Source organism: Rhinichthys klamathensis, unplaced genomic scaffold (genome assembly GCF_029890125.1).
Source record: "Rhinichthys klamathensis goyatoka isolate OS25496 unplaced genomic scaffold, OSU_Roscu_1.1 h1tg000247l_1, whole genome shotgun sequence".
NCBI lineage: Eukaryota > Metazoa > Chordata > Actinopteri > Cypriniformes > Leuciscidae > Rhinichthys > Rhinichthys klamathensis.
This window is the reverse complement of record NW_026606769.1, coordinates 43022-60202: the sequence shown is the minus strand read 5'-3', so window position 1 is coordinate 60202 and position 17181 is coordinate 43022. Positions and strand designations below refer to the sequence as shown.

At 37.8% G+C, this 17181-nt stretch overlaps 1 long non-coding RNA gene across 1 annotated transcript in view; it reads right to left on the bottom strand.

The window, feature by feature from the left end:
- Nucleotides 1–17181, bottom strand: part of LOC130100770 (uncharacterized) — a 36859-nt gene that overhangs the window by 2665 nt on the left and 17013 nt on the right. The window contains exons 2-3 of the long non-coding RNA XR_008808924.1: nucleotides 8682–8777; nucleotides 5714–5820 (exon numbers count right to left, since the gene is read on the bottom strand). This is a non-coding gene — a long non-coding RNA (uncharacterized LOC130100770). The remainder of the gene's footprint in view (nucleotides 1–5713; nucleotides 5821–8681; nucleotides 8778–17181) is intronic.

Below are 17181 nucleotides of genomic sequence, written 5' to 3'. Positions count from 1 at the left end.
TATATATATATATATATATATATATATATATATATCCTTTTCTATAAACATTTACTTTTTTAAGTGTTGAATGTAAAATATAAGCATTTAAATTATTAACCTTTCTTTCATCTCATCCATCATCTTGGATGGCTTTTTTTCACTGAACTATTGCAATGCACTCTTGCTTTCACCATGAATCATACATGGGATTGTGCCTTATAATTTGGCTAAAATGAGGCAGCATAATTAAAGTTTACTATTCTTCAGATCAGCTTTCACATTCTGAGCACTGGAGAAGTCTTACTAGATTTTGCAACAATAACATAAAGTATCTTGGACATCTTGATGAAAAAAAAAATGGCCAATTGTCCCTTTAAGTGCCGCATGTATAATGGACAGGACTCCCCTCAGGATCACAGATTTGCTAAACAGCTGACGGTCATGGGCTAAAGGCATGGTGCTGGCTGCATCTGCGTGTGTGAGCTTTTTTTCTCAGCTGTCATGTCTATTCACCCCCTAAATCATGACAAGCATGTGAGAGGATCTTTACAGCTATTCTTTCAATGATAAGCGCTTGTTTTTCTCGTATACGGCCATTCAATATGATTAAAATGTATTTATTATTCTTGTTTTATCAACAAAAAAAAAAAAAAGTTGTTTGCATGTGCAGCAGTAGCTAGTCATGACCAAGAAAGCAAGTATTTTTATCTGACTCTAACGCCATCAAGTCATAAATCTCCACCTGGAAAAAAGAAATGAATAAAATCTACAGTAACTATTTTTCCACCTCTCTTACCTCCTTCCTAAAATTTCCTGTTTGGAATCACATGAAAGTTGGAAAAAAGAATCTCCTTTTTTTCCATTCAGGTTTGGGGGGTCAAGGGCAGGTGGTGCAGTGGCACACAGCTGCATCCAAGAGTTGTTTTCCACCTCTGCTAAACTAGAAAAACAGCTCTATTCCATCTCCGTCTCAGATCGGAGATCTGACCTGGATTGATGCACTGCTTACGTATCGGCGGAGATCATTCGGACAAACACAGGACATGAAATTTGCCATGGTGATCTTAGTTTGATTATAGACTTGATGACATTTTAAGGGCATGTTTTGTTTTGGCTTAGATGGGGTTTTTTTTATGTATTGCTTTTTATTATACGAAAGAAGCGAATCAACCAAAACAAAATTAAAAAAGGACATTTATGATCTCTTGACAAATCATCCTACATTGACCCTCCATTATCTGCTTTTATCTCTGCTTAAGTCCAGCTCATCTCAGGGTATTGTCATTCTCAAGTGTTTAAGATACTCTTCCCAACCAAAATGTACAAAGCAGATGTGAGCGCCATAAGCTCCAGACTCTCTCCCTTCCATCTCTATGCCTGATGTCTTCTGGATGAGTTAGGTATTAAATATGAGAATGTTAACAGCTGGTTGTTCATCCTTACTTGAGTGCATTAACCTCTTTAGCTGCTTTTTGATTCCGGGAGAAGGGACCCTGGAAGCGACCGGGCTTTGGCAGGGCGACAGGACGCTAAAGTCCAGAGGCAAGAGAACGACAGCGACGAGGAAGGTAAACACGGGTGAACCCGGAGGAGGTGATCGACTTGGGCAGCGGTCACCTGCTTGCTCGCTTGCACAAGAAAAAGCAAAGGTCGGGTTCGTCCAGGCAGAAAAACACTGCACTTTCTTCTGCTTATTTGGCTAGCAGGGTGGCAAAGCCACTTTTGGAAGGGTTCCAGGGACAAACATGGATAAGACACACACATACACACACACACGCGTGCAGAGGATGGGTGATATCATGCCTGCTGTAGCCGGCCGAATCAGGGCTCCGCTAGAGCACTGATGGGTAATGAGGAAGAAAGAGCACATCTGCACAGGGATGCCGTGCCCTTGGAGCTTTTAGTGTATTACCACACCATAAAGACACTGCGCATGTACATCTCTCGCATGAGAATGACAGATGATAATTATGGTTATGGACTGTACATTTGTGATATGCTTCATTTATGATGGAATATCTAGTTTGGATTTCCTGTTGGCCGTGAACAACGCTGGAATCATCGTATTAGCTTGGTTATTCTGACACAGATTAAGGGGATAGGTCTGCTTAAAATGAAATTCAGATATTATTCATTCATGTCATCCAACCCTGTACACTCCTACAAAACTAGAAATTTTCTTTCCATTCTTCAACGGCACTATAAATTGGTCAATATGCGCTATATTCCAAGTCTTCTGGATTCACGATTGTGTGACTGAAATTTAAATGGTTAGTTCGCCATTTTCTAACCTTTATGTTGTTCCAAATCTATAAGACTTTTATTTATCTTTGAAACACAAATGAAGATATTTTTAATGAAATCTGATTTGTTTGTCCATTGAAAATACACACAATCAAAACATTCATAAAGACATAGTAAAAGTAATCCATATGAAACGAGCGGTTAAATCCAAGACATGATATATGATGAACTTTTATTCACATATAAACATTAATCAACCTATACAGAGCATGTCAAATATGGTAAACAAATGCCTGCTTGGACTTTCAATGGAGTGGACAGATATCTCAGTAGTGTTTGGAAGATGAATGAAAGTCTTATGAGCTTGGAAGGACATAAGGGTAAGTATTTGATGACAGAATTAACATTTTTGGGTGAACTATCCAGACTCATCATGTCTATCCATGTCAACATCAATGACAATAGCCAAATATGACACCACATTTTTTAATTGAGTCGAGGTCTCGCAAAGGGGCAGATTACTATTTAATTGTCATCTATTCGAAACCATTGTAAAAGTATGAGTACAGAAAGTATGGTATGCATGGCTGCACAAGTCATATGGCCCACTTTGATGATCTTTTTAGAGATATAGTCAGTTGTTGTACGGAAAGATCTGCATAAAGATTTTTCAACAAAAAAAATATATATATATATATTTATGTTCACCAAAAAAAACCCAGCATAGGTGGACGACAGGACAATGTTACAAGACGGTGAGTAAATAATGACCAAATTTTTAATTTTAAGGGAACTCTTCCTTTATGCCATGCCCTGGGCTAAGTCGCACCCTCACTGTTGTTTCTTTATTTGTTAAAGACAAAGCTAAACTGCGTCCTGGAAATAGGTTTTTATATGTTAGATCCCATCAACATCACAATAACTAATGCTCTAGGCTGAATAAATAAAGACAAATATGCAAACCATAGTGGTTCACACAGACGTCAAGCTCCTAAAGCCACTGAGGAAAAAAGGATCTTTTGAATCACCACAGAACAACTCAGCAAAAACACCTGCCAGTCTCAATGTCCTCGGTTTCAAGACCAGGGTTAAAAAGCATGGTCTCTTTGAACTTGTTCCTCCTGAGTAAATATTGTCTTATCAACGTGTCCCTAATGGACTATCCCCTGTCTTCCAGTGAGGTAGTTGTAAAGAAAACAGGGCTTGAACAGAAAGCTCCTTTGTATTAATTTTTTCTTTATCTATTGTCTCTATATTGCAGACATTATCATTTGTGGTTAAGGTCTCCCTATTGAATACGACTTGGCAGGTGGTCATGTTTGCCAACATAAGAAAAGTGAGCTTCTGTCTTAAGTGTGTCAACAACCTGAGAATTTTATGAGAACAGACAGGGGGAGGGGGACAGAGAGAGAGAGAGAGAGAGAGAGAGAGAGAGAGAGAGAGAGAGAGAGAGAGAGAGAGAGAGAGAGAGAGAGAGAGAGAGAGAGAGAGAGAGAGAGAGAGAGAGAGAGAGTGCAATGAGTAATGTGCAGCTCTTTTTTTGTTTGAATCTATTAAGTTGTCTATGGAGAGCATGTTTTAAATTTCTGAATTATAAGTAATTTGCATTCTTTTGTGCTTAAAGTAAAAAAAATGTCCATGTGGTGTAACAGAATGAAACAAAGAAATAAGTCTAATTAACACTTACATTTTTGCCTACACTTTAATACTGTATTATTATATTGGTCACACTTTAAATAAGGTGTCTGTAACTACTATGTACTTGCATAATTTTTTTTTTGCAATGTAAAAACATGGATGTACACAATAAGTGCATTGTATCAAATAAATTAAAATACAAGTACATAGTAGTTAAAGACACTACTTTATATATAAATTGGGACCATTGGTTTTGCTTTAAAATATGATTATAATGTTATATAAAAATGTTATATTTTATATTTATAAATCAAATTCACTGTGGTGTAACCAACATGCAGGAAGTCATTTTGTCGTCATGTGACCAAAACAAATAAAACAGGAAATGATCTCACAGAGAGGACCCCCGTAGACTCTCATGACTATGTGTCAAGGTCAGTAAGTTAAAATAAATATTCTGACCTTTACATGACCGAACAGAGTAACCCTAATTAAATTTCATGATCTCTCATTTGAAAATCATTTTTTTATATATATATAATGATACAGTATAGTGTATTAAAAGTGTAATATTTTATCACTTTTTCAGTGATGATAACACCATTACTTTTAAAATCTTTTTTTTTTTTTAAACTGTACAAAAAAAAAAATAGAAGAGATTACATTCATAATAATTTGGCACATGCATTGTGAACTAGATTTTTAAGCAATTTCTCCTTTCATCATCTCGGACATCTTTATTTGTCATTGACCCTCACATGTAGAGGGACATCGCGGTATTCTCTTTAAAACATCACTTTTCCCTGTCACTTTACAGACAATGGGCACAAGCTCACAGGGTCGAATCACACCAGGGCCGTTTCACACGGCAACCCAGAGAGAAATTAATTAGTGAAGAGACGTTTACATGACACAATGCCCGCGTGTGACATCCTCGCCACCTTCAACTGAAGCCAGCGGAGCCCGTAGAGACCCCGTCCATGCACCCGCTCTCTCTCCCCCTGCCCTACTGAGAGACACAGCAAACTCGTCCCTTTTCTTTTCACTTTTGCTTTTTATCGCAGAAAAGAAAGCACATTTACAAAAGTGATCCACAATGGAAAAAATAATATTTGGCCAGGAAAACCACATGAATGCAGCGGTCTCGACCCAACTGGCTTTTGATCAATGCGGCCCTCCGCATCAAGTTTGTCTGCTGGAGACAAGAACGCCTCCAAATTGTTTTCCCCCCTCAATGGCTGGAATTAATACAGCAATGTAAAGAGCTTACGATAAGTGTCTATCTGCCTCCAGCACTTGCACACAGAGGAAGGCTCGCACGCTTCGCCTTAATATGTGTTAATTCATTTGGTCACAGACTGAAATGTGTGAAAGTTGATCCTATGAAAAGGGAAAATACAATAAGAAAACATTACGAGCGAAAGCACAATGAAGACCCGTACGACTAAAGTCAAGGGTGGGTTTGCCTGAATGCGGCAACATTTCTAAGTGGATGTAATTCCATGGTGATTATAATAAGCGGGTTAAGATAAACCCGGAGGACACTAGCATAATGCACATGCGTGTATTTGTCATGTTTTTCCTTGTATTTATTGTATTCACAAACTTTAGCAGCACTCTCTTACTTATCAAAAGAATGGCCAAATACGTATTATCCTCGTGATAATTCGCCGAGAAAAAAACAGTAAGGATGATGGACGGAGAAAAAATAATATGTCTTTGACATTTTTGTTCCAGAACATCCTCCGCCAATGACCTTCTGTACAAGACACGGTGAAAAGAAATGCTTCTCAAAAGATGAGCTGGCCGTGGAGGAAGAGGAGAAAGGAGGAAACAGAGACTTTTTCACCTCTTGCATGTCGCTGGTTTCCTCATTGGAGAGGCCGGCTCCTCACCAGCTGTCATCCTGTAGGAGAGCAGAGAGTCCGGAACACCTCCTTCATAGCTCAGCAGACTCTGCAAGATCACACACACACACACACACACACACACATACACACACACAGACAAACAGTACAATATTACGGTTTTTACACACACACACACACACACACACACACACACAAACAGTACAATATTACGGTTTTTACTTTATTTTTGGTTTTATATATATATATATATATATATATATATATATATACACACACACACTTCAAAGTATATATATATATATATATATATATATATATATATATATATAAACACTACATTATGCGTCAGCCATTATTGTGAGTAAATAATTAAATTGAAAATAATTATTTTAGTAGCCAATAAATTTGTTTTATTTTCATATTCTGTTTGTAATATGTTTTAATAGTGGCTAATAGTAATGATAATGATGCCACTAACCTGACAAACTTGGTACCTTGTGAACACAATATTGTTTCCAGATGGACAAGGAAGCTCAACTTTTTACAATCCAATCAATTCCTGTCCTTCCTGTACTTTTACTCTTAAACACATCACATTACTGAAGTAAAATGTCTTGTAGCAACAATTCAAATGGACTTTGGTATTTTACATAAGTAGTTTTAAAAATACAAACTCAAATGATACATAAATACTCATTAATTAATATGAAATGTTTGTGACAGTGTAGTCTGCTAATACAAGACAGGACAGAAAAGCCTCTCAAGGAAACTCATGAAGACAGCAGACATTCACAAACTGCTCCGATACGGTTTAATAATGTGTTTTGTGATTTCAGGGTTAAGGTCTCAATCTCCCTCAGACAAATTCAACCACAAAATTAACTGAAAAAAAAAGTATAATAAAAAATAATAGCTTTACAATGAAAGAGCTCTGCAGTGATGAAGTATTTTTAGTATCACCCTGGTTCCCTCAACAAAAAACTGTCATGATAATTACACAAATGAGCACAACTTTTATAAAATTTGAAGACTATTTCCATAAGTAAAAAGCTAAACATACATTCGAACTACACCAGGGTTACACGTCACCATCACTAAGCTTCCGACAACTCTTTCAATCTTTACTTAAAATCTACAAGTTGGAGAGTTTGAGTTTGGATAGTTTGCAAGTGCGTGAGTATAAACACAATGAAACTGTAAATGTCAGCTAGTAAGTAGACGAGTTTACCTGTTCGATGTGGTGATGTTAAAAGTCCCATAGTTCGACAACCACTGTAGTCACATTAGCAACCACCTTTTTCAAAACAAGTAAAAGCTTAAAAAAAAAAAAAAGAAAAAACATGAAAATATCTTGAGCTTGTGGTACCCACAGATCTTATCTCAGACATTTAAAAAAAAATTTTTTTTACTTTGAAATGCTAATTCTTTGTTTCTGGGTTTAGGCCAACAAAAATATGTCAACCTTTGCAGCACTTTATAATGTCAATAGCGTCATTTGGGGGCTTTACCCTGCAAATATGTTGATATATTGTATGTGATTAATTGTGATTAATTCAATTTATTAATCACATCATGCATATCACATAATTAATTTCATTTTAAATTGACTGACAGCTCTCGTTTTTTTTTTTTTTTTTTTTGCTTTAAGCATTTTAGAAGATGAAATAACTGCCTAGTAAACCTGAAAAACAGAAAACACACACCATGATTTGGGTCCAGTAAAATCAAGTGCAAAAACTGACCAAACTTGGCCAGACCAAACTGTCTGGGTGTTCCCTCTCATGAGAGATAGACCGACAGAGATAAAAGAGATTGATAGCGAGAATAGAAAAAAATTAATGAGAGAGCGAGTGAGAGAGAGTAGCTGCACTAATCTGTGCAAAATGCTCTTGAGAATGTGGAGCTCGAGGGAAGAAGTCTCAACACAAGCTGAGACATATGGCAGCCATCATCTTGATTAAACTCTGGCAGCACTTGCCGTAGGATTACAGTGAAACCCTCACAAGACAACTTAAATGGAGTGAGAGACATGCATCAGGATCACTCACCCTCTGTGAAAATGTGTCACTGCTGTTTAGCATGGAATAATTTAATAATGGACTGTTGAAGGGAACGTATTTAGTAGTAATGTAATGTGAGGTCAATCAGTTCTCAGCAGCCATTACTCCAGTTTTCAGTGTTACATGATTCTTTGGAAAATCATTCATGATTTGGTGCTCAAGAAACCTTTCTTATTATCACAACTAGTTGACATGATTGCGCTGCTTAATGAAAAGATCAGGATTCTTTGATGAAAAGAAAGATAGCGTTTATTTTAAGTGGAAGCATTTCGTAATACTATAAAAGTCTTTGCAGTCATTTTGATCAATTAATGCATCCATGCGGAATAAAAAAAAAAATCAATTGCTTCCCAAACTTTGATCCCAAACATGTGACCCATAGTGTAGCTAAAAATATTTCTAATATATTTATGGTCATGGTGTTACCTAATATCATATCATTGCAAGCAACATTTACAGTAGTTTAAAAGTAAGATAAATAATTTTCTGCCAGGGCATCATTCCCAAAGTCATGGGGTTCGATTCCCAGAGAATGCATGATAAAATATATTCATTAAATGCAATGCAAGTCATTTCGGGTAAAAGCATTGACAGTTACGCACTTACAATAGAAGTCAAAGGGATAAATTCACAACAACTTGTATACAGACTCGCATTGTTCCCACAGACACTGATGATCGGTGTTAATACATTATGAAACGCAATTGTTTTTTAGCTTTCTTGTGTTGTTTCCATGATATTTAGATATGATTCCAAACTGGAGGGCTTGTTTCAATTTCTTTGTGTAAAATTGGTCTTACTCAGTAAAGATGAGCGTTTGTTGTGTCCATCTTGCTGAAGGCAATAGCAGTCTCCTCTGTGTGAATGTTAAGGAGCAGATGCCCACCTTGCCCACAGAGAAGCCTTTTGGACCAAGAGACACCCATATGTTAGAGGAGATGATTCCTGCCGAGGATCACATACTTTACTGCCACAAATCTTACTGCGAAGAGAGATAGAGAGAGAGAGATTATAGAGAAAAAATACATTTATGACTCATTCTGCACTGTATATTCTGTGAATGCACGTTTACTGTTAACCAAACAGCATGACAATAAGGGAAAGCAACTGAAAACAAACAAATAGGAAGCATCCAAGCGATGGGAAAGTCATTTTGCTAATAGGCTGTTGAATCTGCATCTACAGGACAGTTGTTTAATCCAACGAGACATTAATAGGTCACAATTTGTTTTTACAGCACAAAAAGGAGTTCTTGACATCTTAAAAAATGCTGCTGTGAGGACACTTTCCCCCGAGGCCAGATTTCCGAGGAGAAATTGCTGTAGTCTTCAAAACGTCCCTGTTAGCTCTTGTCTACCATCAGCAAATGATCTTAGCTTTGACTTACAATTAAAGACATAATGACAGACTTTATGAAAATAAACATGTAAATAGAGGGACAGGATCTATTTATATCAGCAGATTGCCTTGTAGTGTGGCATCAGCTGAGCAGACAAAACTTAATTCATCTCAACTGGAAATGCAGTTATCTCGGTTTTCTTTGTTTCTTTCTGACAATGATATTCTGAGCAGCACTTTTACATGTATTGTATATAATGCCTTTTTAAACAACATTGGCATAAAACCAGGCCTAGAGGAGGAAAACAGGTTCTTAGAACACTATTTTAATCTCAAAGATGATAAATGATGAGATCATGTAGTCAGGATCCATAATTAACATTTTGCCACACCTTCCAATAGCAGGTGAATTAGAAATATTTACCGGCCATAAATATTTCTTAACGCTATACACCAGGGGAGAGCGGGACACGACCTAACACTTTTTGACTCTCTCAGTTAGTGTAAATCCACTTGGGGTTATAGAAGCGTTTTTTTTTTTCCACATTAATTTAACACGTCTAGTACAAAGCAGTCTTTTTTATTATTACAGTGTATACTTTTTTCTTTATTTACCCAGAAAGAATGGAAGTGAAATGTGACAACATGCCCCACAGGTGGGACATATTTTAATATGTTAAGGGCAGGTTGTAACATGACCATGTGACAGATTAAAACGTTATCTGATCTAATAACAAATATACAAGACAACAAACTAAAATGTTTTTTCAATAAAATTCAATTTACTTTATAATACTAGTCATTAAAAATAAACCATTTTTTGAGCTTGACAATGAACAGTTATTCAGCATACTGTAGTTCAAAACAATAAGGGCAAATAGATAAAGAAACCTATTCAGACATTAAGAAAAACGCAGAGAAAAAAAAAACACCCCTCCCATACCTCCACACACTGCTCTCACAGAATAGGGGACAAATAGACAAGCCAGAATGCTTTAAATATCTTGAAATTATAATTTCACAACATTGACTTTCATTCTTTATTCACCTGTTTCTCAATAAAATTTGTAAAAGTATATGTGAATTATATCGCCAACGTCATAGAACAGCAGGCCTACTTCTAATAGCGGGACACATTGTGCTGCGTTACAATGTACCCCACCTGTGTAACCGGGATTTAAACCTGGTTAGTTTCTTCTGCTAGTTAGCTAAGCATTAAAGGGATAGTTCAATTTGGAATTAATTTTTGGTATGTTTTAGCTTACCTCAAGGGCATCCAAGATGTAGGTGTCTTTGTTTCCGCAGTAGTTTCAATTTTGATATTTTTAGGTAAAACCGTTCTTGTCTGTCAGTCATATAATGCAGGTCTATGGTCACCACCTCAAAGAGCATACACAGAGAAGTCCAAATTAAACATGATTTAATGACTCGTAAATGTAAGTACACATTGATGGCCTAAGACACGAAACGAGCGGTTTGTGTGAGAAAATGAACAGTATTTATATCGTTTTTACCTCTTGTAAACACAGCCACGTCCAAGTGATCTAATGGTGCCGGCTCTCGCGCGTGTACGTCACTCATACAATTGTTTTATTTTTTATTTTTTTTAATTGTTTTCTTTTACGACAGTTTAAACATCCCGGATAAGCGCAAATTAGTACCATTTTAATTAGCCGTCTTACCTACAATCTCTGTTCTGTGTAAACAATGAGTGACGTACCCGCGCGAGAGATCACTTCCGGCGCTTTCCGGAAAAGACCGAAGTGCCGGCGCCCTCAGATCACTTGGACGTGGCTGTGTTTACAAGAGGTAAAAACGATATAAATACGGTTCATTTTCTCACACAAACCGCTCGTTTCGTGTCTTAGGCCATCAATGTGTACTTACATTTACGAGTCATTAAACCATGTTTAATTTGGACTTCTCTGTGCATGCTCTTTGAGGTGGTGACCATAGACCTGCATTATATGACTGACAGACAAGAACGGTTTGACCTAAAAATATAAAAATTGAAACTACTGCGGAAACAAAGACACCTACATCTTGGATGCCCTTGAGGTAAGCTAAAACATACCAAAAATTAATTTCAAAGTGAACTATCCCTTTAAAGAAGTATCTAAACTGTTAAACAGATTGGAGATCAAAACAACAGCAGATTGGTCTCGTTTTAAATAAACACTAAAAACTGAGATGAAAATTTGACTTTTACTATATGGTTTAATAAATGTTCAGCGATATATTCCAAAGATTTACCTAGTTCTGGCATGAAACTCTAGATGGCGCAGGCTGATAGGTACTTATCTTATTTGGTAGCGATCACATCATTATCTACATAGCGCAGCTGATTGGTTGCTGTTGCATCAGTGAACATCGAGCTACGGCTCAACATTTACATACTGGTAGTGTTGCTGTTAGCAGTCTGCAGCGAGCTCTCAGAACCCTCCACCTTCCCCAGCTCCACCTGTATAGATCTGCTATGGGGGTTATTTCATGTATGTTACATGTGCAGCAGCAGCAGCATGTCTTACATGCTCACCAGAGTATGTAATCGGAGTGGAGCGGCAACAATTTTCCTTCCGCGCTCCAAGCATTTAATAATCACTCCGCTCCGGGTTCACCATTTACTGCTCTCCGCTCCACTCCTCGCTCACTGATATCAGAAACACCGCTACATCTTCGCTCCCAGAGGAAATTGCGAATAAAGTATTATAAGTATGCTTTGAAATCTCGCAAAAGTTCTGCTCATAATACATATTAGCTGAAAAAAATAAAATAAACAATACTAGGAGAATAGTTTCAATGTGGTTTATTGGATAGTGTACACACTTTTCCACATGCTAAGCTTATTACATGATTATCAGCATTAAAAGTTAAATATCATTGCTGCTTTTTGCAGTGCAAATTTTGTTTGGAAAGAAGAAAATAACTACGTTTTCATCAATTATTTTATCTACGGGTCACTACATTTCTTATAGATGATTTCTAAATACAGACAGTACTGTAAGATTACATTTGTTTCAATACAATGCATTAGTGAGAGAGCGATTGCGTGTGTGAATAAGTGTTACCCGTTTAAAATGTGCTTTCACCCGATTCAGCCTGATCTCATGAAAGTCCGTATCTATAGCACAGTTTTTATTTCTCGTACCATTTATACGCCAAAAATAGTTTTTGCATGCATATGATACGCACTTTATGGCGTTTATTTGTCATGTGTCTCCTAGCAATGAGGCACATTTTTTTCTGTGTGAGTTTGAAAAGACTTGAAAGTCTGGTAGTGTGTGATCCTTAGTCACTCCGTGTATGATTGCCAGTTTTTCTCTGTAATAATTTACTAAGTTGGCAAATGTATGATGCGCAGTGTTTTAAAAGTCGTGCAGCGTATTCCAGTCTTCCCACTGTAAAAAATACTTAATACTAGATAATAGATAAAAAATAGATAAATCTCATTTTAAAAACACTTTTGTCCCTATGGAAAGAGATTTACGGAAATAGTTATTTTAAAAAATATCCCCCTATATTAGTGCCACCTATCACAAAAAGTTGAAGACCACCCATCGTGATTTCGTTCCTCACACTATTATTTTATTTTGATCATTTTAATTGTAACAATTTTTTTTCTCATTTAATAGTGCCACCTGTCACCAAAAGGTGAAGAAGATCCACTGTGATTTCATTCCTCACAATTTTTTGTCTGAGGTAAAAATTAATAGAAGACATGTGAGTCACGACTCACGACAGATGTTTTATTTAATATTTTTGATTTGAATTTCTCTAAAAGCGAGTAAATAATAATAATAATGTATATTTTTGTATAAATGTGGTGTAACTTCTTTTTCAAACTAGGAAAATTAAATTGAGCCAAATAGAAAAAAAGGACAGGATCATTCATTTATGTTAAAGGTGCAACATTATGTTAATGAATGTGTGATTAAACATGTAAAACATTTTAATTTGGTTACTGCACTTCAGATAAACAAAGGCGCAAACCTTGTCCGCTAAATCAAAGGGTTTGAAGTGTAACATATTAACCGGTCCCTGCATCGGGATCCCCCATTTTTCCATATGAATATGAAAGGCTTATATCTGCTCCATGACTCTAATTCCCTCTGTCTGTTTGACTGATCCCTAGAGACAAGTTGTTGACCTGTGGTAACATTGTGATACACGGCCACTAAGCCACGTGGCTCCAGCAGTCTTTCCATACTCACTGGATGATGAGAGACGGGGAAGGCAAAGAGAGAGAGAGAGAGAGAGAGAGAGAGAGAGAGAGAGAGAGAGAGAGAGAGAGAGAGAGAGAGAGAGAGAGAGAGAGAGAGAGAGAGAGAGAGAGAGAGAGAGAGAGAGAGAGAGAGTGTGAGAAGAGGCTAGGGATAAAGAGGAAGAGAGCGACATCGTTTTATAAGCAAGTTACCATGAAAAATTTGTTAGCAAAATATTTGCACAGGAGTGCGCTCTGTGCTGGGTAGATAACCTATCTGTGTTTGACTTTAGCTTCCCATGCTCTAAATACTCATCTTCTGCCTGTTTGGCTTATTGATTAGTTTGGCAAGAAACTAGGCCTCTCTAGCAGTGACCAAGGTCAAATGACACACACATTTAACTCACTAATGCTCAAACTTCTGTTCTCACACACACACATACACACAAGCAGCATTTATGCTAACAACACAAAAATAGCTATTTTAAAGCGACATTATCTAGAGCGTTAACGCAGTTCTCAGCACCATCAACTTGATGTCTCCAACTTTGAATCGAATATCTTTCAAACTATCCAGTCCCACCCGATCTGATGGCCTCCCTTTTCTCAAGCCATGCAGACTAATGCGATGTGCAATTAAAAAAGATCTATTGAATCTTTCTGCCGGCGATGGCCTCATCTCATCGGACTGTCCCGCACCCAGAGTGCACCGAGTGGGGAAAAAACACCAACAACTTCCGACCTCAAACTTCCTTCTGATTGCTCTGGGGCGGTAGCAGAGGGAAGTTAGTGTTGTCGTGTTACCCCGTACACGCTGTTCATGCGATTAGCTGTCTATTCTTTAATTAGTCCTGGTGGAGTATGCGGGCAGAAGGCACTCATTCCTCCCCCTGATCGATGGTATTGAAATCTGAAGGTTATTTCGGGGGCGTTGGGCCTCAGATTGTCGATGTCATTCCCATCACATGTGCATTGCCCCTAAGCCTTGTTCTGGACTGGAAGCGTTAGCGAGCAACAGTGCGACAAAAAGGTCCTTAATTCTAAGCACTTTGATTAACCTCTGCCAGCAAGGACTTGTCCGAACTGACTTGACGTACCCATGTGACGCCCTATTATTAGCCCGTATCGAGCCACAGCACACTCCCAACCCCTCAACTGGCGCAGGCGCTCCCTCCCAACAACCACCCCCCAACCTCTAAGTTTGTCCTTATGTAGATGTATACATATCTGCCTACTTGCAGTAGGGGAGCGGGCACATGACCTCCCATTGTGAGGAATACTTGGCACGTGGCCCCGCTCCTCAGTTAGAAGCATTGTTCTGTTGCAGAGGAGAGTGACACTGCTGGAGAAGATACTCGCTGACATTTTCGACTTTTTAACCACCATCAGCCCATTAATCAATGGCCGCATCTGTTTCAGAGGGAACGGGAGCGAGGGAGAAAGATAGAGGGCGAGAGAAAGAAAGGGAAATGGGGAGAGTGAGTGAGAGATGCCCGTGTAAATACACTAGCGCTAATCCGGCCAGACAAACGAGTGGAGGAGCTGAGAGAGAGAGAGGGTTTGACTTTGACTTGCGCTGAGAGGGGGCTTGTGTCAGTTCCACCTTTGCTTTATCTCATCAGCTCAGTATTAGCACATTGCATTTGCCACTCAAGTGTTTAGCATATATGTAAATTTTATAGCCCTCGACATGTTTGTCCCTGCTGACAGCCATGGAAATGTTTGCCCATGAGTTTGTGTGTCTGTGTGTGTGTTGGACATTCACTTTTTGGGGAAGTGCATCTGAATGATGCTCTGCAAGGTGTGAATGTGCGTGTGCGTACGCGTGTGTCCGCTCTTGGGTGTTAGTTTCCATATGCGCTCTGATGATAAGCGAATGAGAGCTCCCTACAATAGAACACTTGAGTATCTGAAGAAAAGGGAATTGTGTTGGACACAAGATGGCGTGAACAAAAATCCGAAGACACCTTCTTTTGCTTTGAAAGGAATCTGCATTCATTCAAAGGGTTCTTTCTTCTTTAGGTACAATGGTTTGAAATTTCCTGAGCAAGTAGGCCTCTTCTTTACCCTTCAGTTGTAGAAGCAAGAGTGTTTTGTAGGTGCGAGACACGGGTGACCTTTCTTTGATAGTCGCTGTGATATACGATGGGCCTAAAAGAATAGTCTGTTCCATGCTTTGCATTCAGCTGGCATGAGGGCTTTTTTTCCCCGCTGCAAAAGCCACCTCATAATGTTTTTTAATTCTGTTCTATTTTAAGAGCATTACAGCATTCTATTTTAACATTGTCTGAGGATCGCACCACACATTATCTGTTAATGACCTTTACTGAAAGGCCACAGGAAACATACAACATTCTTATGAAACTTCTTTCATGTTCACAGTAGATTTGTTAGTTAGGGTATACTTAGTAATATTAATACATACATAATGCAACTTAAAGATATGTGTTGATTTGGCTAAATAACATTTCCAAAGACATACTGTAAAATATTACCGTCATGTTATAAAATAATAGACCCCTACCCCTCCTCAAAAACACTAATTATTTATAGGATTTGGTCTCCACACTGTTCATACAGTATAATATGGTCCTGCACATAATATTTTGCATTAAGCACAGACTTTGACAAAATATCTCTAATCAAGCACTGGAAGCCATGGATGAATTTCCAGCATCCCTGTTACGATTTGGGAGCCTCCCTACAAGTGACATGTGCTAGCATTTGTATTGGGGGTAAAATGTATTTGATGGAGATTGTGATGTCATTTTGGGCATATTGATATGACTACTATGATTGTGGTTATCTGTCATATCAATCAGTCACTGTGGCATGAATTGATAATCAGCATTTGAGAGTGTGATATATCATGTCCAGCAATTGTGATTGTGTGTAAATATATTTATACTGACTCTTTCCAGCATTAAGTTTAAGTTTATGTAAACCAGGGTTTGGGAAAATTCCGAATAAAATTGAATGGGTTACACCCCGCAGGAAGTTGAATTACCTTTTGGGAAATTAAGTCTGTTTGTCTGTCTTTCTATCCAACCATTCATCCATCAATCTATTCATCTATATCTAGTTCTCCGGTGTTCTTTTGTATTTTTCCCGTTGAGCCATTTAGTCATCTTATGTCTCTAGAAAACAGAAAAATTTAGCAACGGATAACATGAGTTGATCACTTTGTGGGTCATATATGGTGGAAATAAGCACATCAGGGTCTCTGGAGATGGACTTAAATCCTTGAGATTGTCCATGCCTGACAATCCTCTCTTAAACCTTTCCAGATGTTGGAAGCATATACAATGTCACAAAGAAAGAAGGCCTTTTCTTTATTCAGACTAGTTGGATCAGTGTTTTTTTTTTTTCATTATAGGCAATTTCTTGGCTTTTCATACACACCAAAGAAAATTCTATGTGGATTAATTTTTTATTTGAACCATTTTCCTTGTAGAAATATTATATTATCAGAAAAGAAATGGCACACATGCAAATGAACTATGGACCCTGCTATGCATTGAACAAAGCTGAAAGAAGGTTTGAGTTTGAAAGTTTGAAAGAAATGGTACTGTAAGAGAAATGTTTCAAAAATGGTTTTGAATGTGACATTCCACTGCTAAAGAGCCTGCTTATTAACAACATGCCTGGGATTTGGTGCCTTCTCAGAAAGGTAGTCTACTAAATGGGTCTCAAGAACACAACACTGTTAACTACTGTCCTTGTGAAAATCTGCACAAAAACCACTTCAGCATCTTTCCAGTTGCAAAATCTCTACTAGCAATTTAATTTATGGCAACATTTTCAGATTTTCAAACCTTGTCCTTCATTGGTCAGAGAAACAGATATC